Consider the following 6,696-nt stretch of genomic DNA (forward strand, 5'->3'; position numbering starts at 1 on the left):
CAGTTCCTCCCTTGTTAAAATTGAACCATGCTCAGCCATGCAGAAAACAGTGGCACTAACTTCAGGGTGGCTCCCAATCCAATGCCTTCTGTGGAAACAAGTGCTTTCTTATGAAACTAAAAAGGCAGGTACCCAGTATATGCATCACATACAAATTTGGCACTGTACATTGCCCATAATTTTAAGGGTGACCCTGACTTCAGAGGGTCCATTACATCAGAATAACTCATTTATTAAAATACTTGTGCATGTCTTCGTTATTTGAAAATTACACGAGTCTGAAAAAATAATTTTTTTTGCAATGGCACAATCCCTTTTCAAAACATGAAGATGAGCAATCCAGCAGGAGTATGGAAGCATAAAGTGATTTTATTCAAAGGCTTAAGGGAGGATGGTTTAGCTGCATTCCTAAGGGAACAATGTTCAGGAGATTATGCCGCCTGTGTGTTTGGCTGCATGTTCCCTGGATTTCAGCATAGTCCTCCACAAAATAATTAAGGCTTTGTTGTTTGATAACAAAAAGTTGACGAACTAGAAGAGAAAGATATGACATTGTCAGTGTCCTGACCAGTAAAGACTGCAGCATGATTAGGAAATTAGAAGAGGAAGAAGGGGAGCAAGAGAGATACCCTAACCTTTGGAAATATTTAACTGGAGCCTGCAATCAACTGTAAGGTACAAACTGATAGAAAACCAAGATTGCTTCATCTAGCACTCAGAGAATGACTTATTAAATGAAAAAAAATTCTGATAGGATGAATTAAAATTTTTACAGCATTGCTAACTGCAAGAATTTACCTGCTTGTTAAAATTTTGTTTAAATATTTTATTCAGATATTTTATTTTTCTCAAGGCAAAGAAAAGTGACATATTTATCTTCAGTAATCCATTCTCTTAAGTCTCAGTAAAATTTGTAATTAGGACATGATTTATGATTTATATGAAAAAAAATCTGACGTCCCTTAGGGCACAAAAGGAAGGATTTCAGCCAAAATTTTCACTTACTTATTTGAATATTCATTCAGATTAACAAGATTGCATCTTAGAGTTGTTCAGACAAGTAGCAGGGAGAGTTCGTGCACAAAATCCTCCAATTTGGAGGTGCCAACTGAAGCAGAGGAAGGAAAAAAAAGCCCTGGAGATCAGAATTACTTGAGAAGATTGAACAGCAGTGAGTGGCTGAATGTCCCAGTTGTTAGACAAAGACACCAGACACTTATTTCAAGATGTCAGGATGAGCTGAGCAAGACTGTGGATACAAGTGCTGACTCATTTGGCTGGACAGTGCTGCAGTGGCACCAGGAAAAGCAGCAGCAGGGAGGTGCCAGCCCAGCTTTGCCAGCTGAGGGGCAGGGCACAGCATGAGGGTACAGACCCTAAAGGTGATGCTGCCAGGGCCAGGCCTTAGCAGGTACCCTGTGTGCTGCTCTGTAGGGCTGCTGCTGGCTCAGACCAGAATCAGCCTGAGGATCACCACACCACTTTTTGGACAGTGAAGACCTGACTAGTTGTTCTGTTGGCTTTCAAAAGGAAAATACAAATTACCAGCTTTTCAGACCTGCTCTCCTCTAGTATTGGAGTCTCTCCACTGCAGATTGACAGTCCCACTAGCAGAGAGGGACACAGCATCCTCTTACACAGACCCTGGGAACTCAGCACTTTTCAGATGGCCACTACTATCTACTTCAGGGGAGGGAAACCGTCACAAGACCCCTCTGCAAAGGGATCTTCCTACCTCAAAACTCTTTACAAAATGCTTCCAAAGCAAAGAGGTCATCCTGATCATCAAAAAGACAGGGATTTCTTTTGTGATGGTAAGAATTATGCCCTTGTCTGATATTGTTTGTCTTAATGAAAGAACACTTCCTTGTTTAATGAAAACTTTTGATGTCTAGTGCAACATTCAGTGGGGCAGAGCTTGAAAGAGGTCCCTAAGTTTCATTTGTCCTCTGTGCAATGTTGTGGAACTATGCGTTGGCACTAACATTTTAGAAGTTAACTTCCTTCACGTAGCAAGAGCATGAAATATTTTGTTGACATAAGTAAAAGGGAACATGTAGGTTCTTCATTTGGTTTGGAAAAGTACTACTTTGGGGTCAGGAGGCAAATTTTGTCTTTATAAGGGAAAGCTTCCATTGAAAACACAGACTATTTGATAAGCAGCTTTGCTATTTAAAGTGCATTTCTATAGCTAAGGTTAAAACACTTTGATCATGTTCCTTTTGCCTTACAAAAGATCAAAACAATATTCTACATCCCAAGTACAAAGTAATCATCTTAATTTTATAATTACTATAATTTTTCACTGTTTACAGTAGATTATTTCATGTGGGAAAATGAATGTTGATGCTCACAGCAGACCAGTAGTTTGCATTGGTAACTGTATCTTCACTTTTTAAACAAAAAGGATCCGATCTCTGAGTAAGCAAAACCTTTGCTGTTTCAAAAGAAATTCCTACTGTGTACAAAGGTACAAGTGAAAAATAAGTGCTTTACAATTTGGAAAGACAGGTCTGTGATTATCTAACCTGCTGCCATAGCAAAAGTTAGGGGGAAGTTGGTTTTAATGCGTGAAAAGAATGAACAAACCATGATGGAGATGATTAGTAATAGAATTCATATTTGATGAGAATTTTCTAGCAGAAAGAAGGCCAGGAGAAAGGTGTTCATGGGAAGAGAGACAGGGGTCCCAGCCCACTCTGGGCTGCTGCTAAATCAGCCCCCTCTCAACTCAGTTACAGGTATGCAAAAATCCCTGTTTGAATGGAGGACAGAGGTTTTGTGATGATGTCACTAACCCCCCAGCACCCTCCTTCTGTCCAACTGCAAACCCATTACTTTAATTCTGAGGATTAAGAAAAACCCAAGCCACTCTGCCCACAGTCCCTTTGACCCCTTAAAAATAGCAGGGTAGGTCCTGCTGATCACAGTACTAAGCTGACCAGAGACTTCTTTAGTCTGTGCTTACTAGTGCTCAGTGGCCCATGCTCGCCAGGACACTGCTGCTTAGTGAGTGCAAGGCCTGCATAGTGCTCATACTGCTCCCAGTTCTTCTACCAGAGGATTTCAGTTCACACTCACAAAGCTTTCATCCAGCAACAAGTGCAAGGGAAATAAAGCATACGTAATTTTCAGCTTTCCACATGTGTAGGCAGATGTGTAAATTCCTTTTTTCTCTAATTATAGTTGATAGCCATGGGGGTGACGAGATGCTGCTCTATACATTAGTACAAAATTAGCAGAAGGATACAAAATAATTGTCTGCAGATCATGAAGCAAAACAGTTTGAACAATGCAAAGCTCATAAATCGCAACACAGACTTCATCTACCCTCAGAGGTGAAGATATCCTGGCTTGCATATATTTCACTAACTTCAGCACCAGCCAGAAAGTGTTGTGGAAATAATTGGTCTTTTTGCAAGTTGTATTTCCCCTGGATAAGTTAACAGAGAGGCTGGTGCCGAGTTTTCCATGTGCAAGCTGCCCCTTCTATGGGTGACTGACACTTGAGCAGGAGGGCAGCACTGCCTGGGACTTTATCAGACAAGGCAGCAGCAGTGTGAGCAGCACAGACAGGCATTCAGCCCTCTTTGTCCATCATGAGCCCTTCCTTTTGACACTTCTTGCTTTACCTTTGTAATGCAAAATATGTATAATTATCTAAGTGCCAACTCAGAGCTATCTCACTCATCGCTTACAAATACTGTGCCACTCAGCCCAGTTGCTGGTAATCCCCAGGCAAGCACATTGACCTTGATGATGACAACCAGAAATATTTTTGCAGGCCTGACAGAGCTGAGAAGAATCTCTCATCCAAGCAGGGCCTGTTCTCACTAGTGCTTTATGCTTCTGCACTTCTGTCTCTGTGTGTATGGACTCCACTGAGAGCACTTCCTTCGCTGTTTGGAGGTGTAGGGTCCATTGCTGAATAGGGAGGCTCTGCCTTCACCCTCCAAACAGGCACTCCACCCAAGGCAACAACATGGGGTGGGTAGCTGAGGGCAGTTGTTTCATGCTGCTGGGAACAAAGTATTATCCCAGGGACTCAATGGAGAGCACACTGTTAGATCCTGTTCTTAGTTCTCAGTGTTTTTCTCACTCTCAGGAAGCAACTGTTTACACCATTATGACATGAAATGTTTTTAAAGCCATATGAGTGCACAAGGGGATCCTTCTGTTTTTGCTGCTATGTGTTCCCTTGGAGACTCCTGAACAGCAACTTCAGAAAAACAAGTATGTCTCTCAATAAAGCATACCTCTCCCCTTAAAGGCCCTCCTTAACATACTTAAAATAGCCAAACATTTCTGATAACTAAGTTCGCTAGCTGCATGAAGAAGCCAAAAGGACATATTTGATCCATGATGAACTGCTATATTCAGCTGTATAAAAATATCTTCCATTCCTAAGACATTTACAGAGCCAGGTCTAGTTCCCGCAGCAGGGAGGGAATGGGGAGAGCAAAGAGTTTACAGAAAACACAAAAATGCTAGGGATTATATGCTGTACATTGATGGGGGTTGTATCCATAAAAAGCACTGGAAAGAGTTGAGGCTTCATAAACTGAGCATGTAGTGCATAATTTATATAAAGGCACTTATTTATATAAGGGCACCTAGACTGACCAGTTTAAAGTTTGTTTACATCTGACCATGCTTGTGAAGTTGCAGCCACAACTCTCACAACAACCTCTCAACCTTTAAGCATTTCCACTGAATTCCACACGTGGTTATAGTGTGAGCAACTTCCACTGAAACCTGACAATTTACAACAGACTGTGCATGTCTGTTTTTTAAAAAAAAATCAGCCCAACACTCACCCAAGCTCACCTTCTTTGCCCATCTCTTCAAGCACATACTGCCAATAACCTGCAATGACTTTATCCAGTTGTTTGCTATTTATGGTATTATGCCATGTTTATGCAATGCTTTAGTGAGGTTTTTTTTGTTATTGGAGCATTGCTTTGCACTAAATAATGATATTGGCTTTGTTCACAGAGAGTTAATAGCACATCTTAATGACTTAGAATAGCATGGGGTACTCAAAGGCAAATACACATTTAAACAGTTCACTCACAAAATTCATGTTGAGCTTCAAAAGACACTGATTCTTTAAAAAGGGGGAAACCTGTTTTTCTTACAGGAAAGATGAAAGAACTTGGAGTGTATGAAGGGAAATAATGAGAAGATTCAAAAAAAACATCCCATCCCATGTGTAGAATCAATATTTGAAAACACTCCATGTTCTAAACCAGCTCTTTGAAAATCATTTCCTCTCCTAATTCCCTGCCAGAAACTGAACTCAGACATTTCTATTTCTCTTTGAAGACCTGATAACAAGTTTTGTAGAAACAGGTCTTCTCCTGAGATTTTCTTTCATATTTCTTTCTGATCTGTAAGTATTAAAGAAAATAACTTCTGAGGATATATTAAATATTTCTGATCCTAACCACAGGTGGTACTGCAAGAAGAAAGCATGCAAGTTATCATATAAATAGAAATATCAAATCCTGCTTAAAACCTTGTTCAATGTTTGTGTTAGTGTTAAAGCTGATCTTTTCTATGTGGATGAACAGTATCTGTGAGACAGAAAGAATAATTGGAGGAACAAAAACTGGTAACTGAACAAGAAAGAATAATTTCAGATTTAAAAATACCTGGAACATGCAGAATGAAAAACCCACCAGCTTTTTAACAGAGCACAAAAGTGAAAAAAAAAGAAAGAGCCTCGATCATACTTCTGCAAAGTTTGTATTGTCGTAGTGAGGGCACCACTCGTGTGTGGTGCACTAGGCTTGTACTGCACAAGGCTTGCACTCCACAAAAAGAAGAGACTTATAAAGGTCACTGTCCTGAATCCCTTAAAAAGGACCTGTCTGACCTCTCTATTCAGGCCCACCTAATTTCCACTGCTGAAAAATTTTGGCCCACTCAAACTATGCTTGAGACCACTGACACATATGTGTCCATCTTGGCAATGCTTTCTGAGTCTGTACAGATTATGGAAAAGCCTTCTAGTTTCATAACTATTCATTTAGGGAATATACATTCAATTCTATGGCTATTTAAGAGGTGAAATATAAATGGAGGAAAATCTCCCGAAACCACTCCAGCAACAATGCAGAATTATGGAACAGCAACGAAAGCATTAAAAGAATAAAAGAAAAATATGTGCACTAATATCTGTAGAGGTATCAGAGTTCTTTCCATCCATCCTTTCCAGATAACATGAGAAGCTGGAATTGGTAGGTTGCTATTAGAAGAGAAAATGGTTGCAGGTCTACTGACAATTTCATTAGTTATGATAAGGTATATCTAAGAAAATATTTGCTTTGAAAATTCCTGATCCTGCTCTGCCACTCTACAGAAGCTGGTATTCTCCTTAGAAGTCCAGCAATCTGTGATAGCAGAAGAGCCTTGTTATAGCTGTGGTGGCTAGGGAGCTGAAAAGCATGAGGTCTGAGAATAAAAGGAGTCACCTCTCTCTGGTGCTGCATTAGGGAAATATTGAAGAGATAGTAGAAGGAATGAGGAGTGGGAAAGAAACAGAGGCTTATTGTCAAGTTGCTGCATGATTGGGGAAAAAACAGTGCATGACCATCCTTTCACTGCCAGCATCGCTTCCAAACAGCCAGGAATTGAGTTTTCATTCCTCTGCAGCCACAGCTGCTCAGCCAAACACATGACTTCGGGCACAAG

Source organism: Aphelocoma coerulescens, chromosome 6 (genome assembly GCF_041296385.1).
Source record: "Aphelocoma coerulescens isolate FSJ_1873_10779 chromosome 6, UR_Acoe_1.0, whole genome shotgun sequence".
Taxonomy (NCBI): Eukaryota; Metazoa; Chordata; class Aves; order Passeriformes; family Corvidae; genus Aphelocoma; species Aphelocoma coerulescens.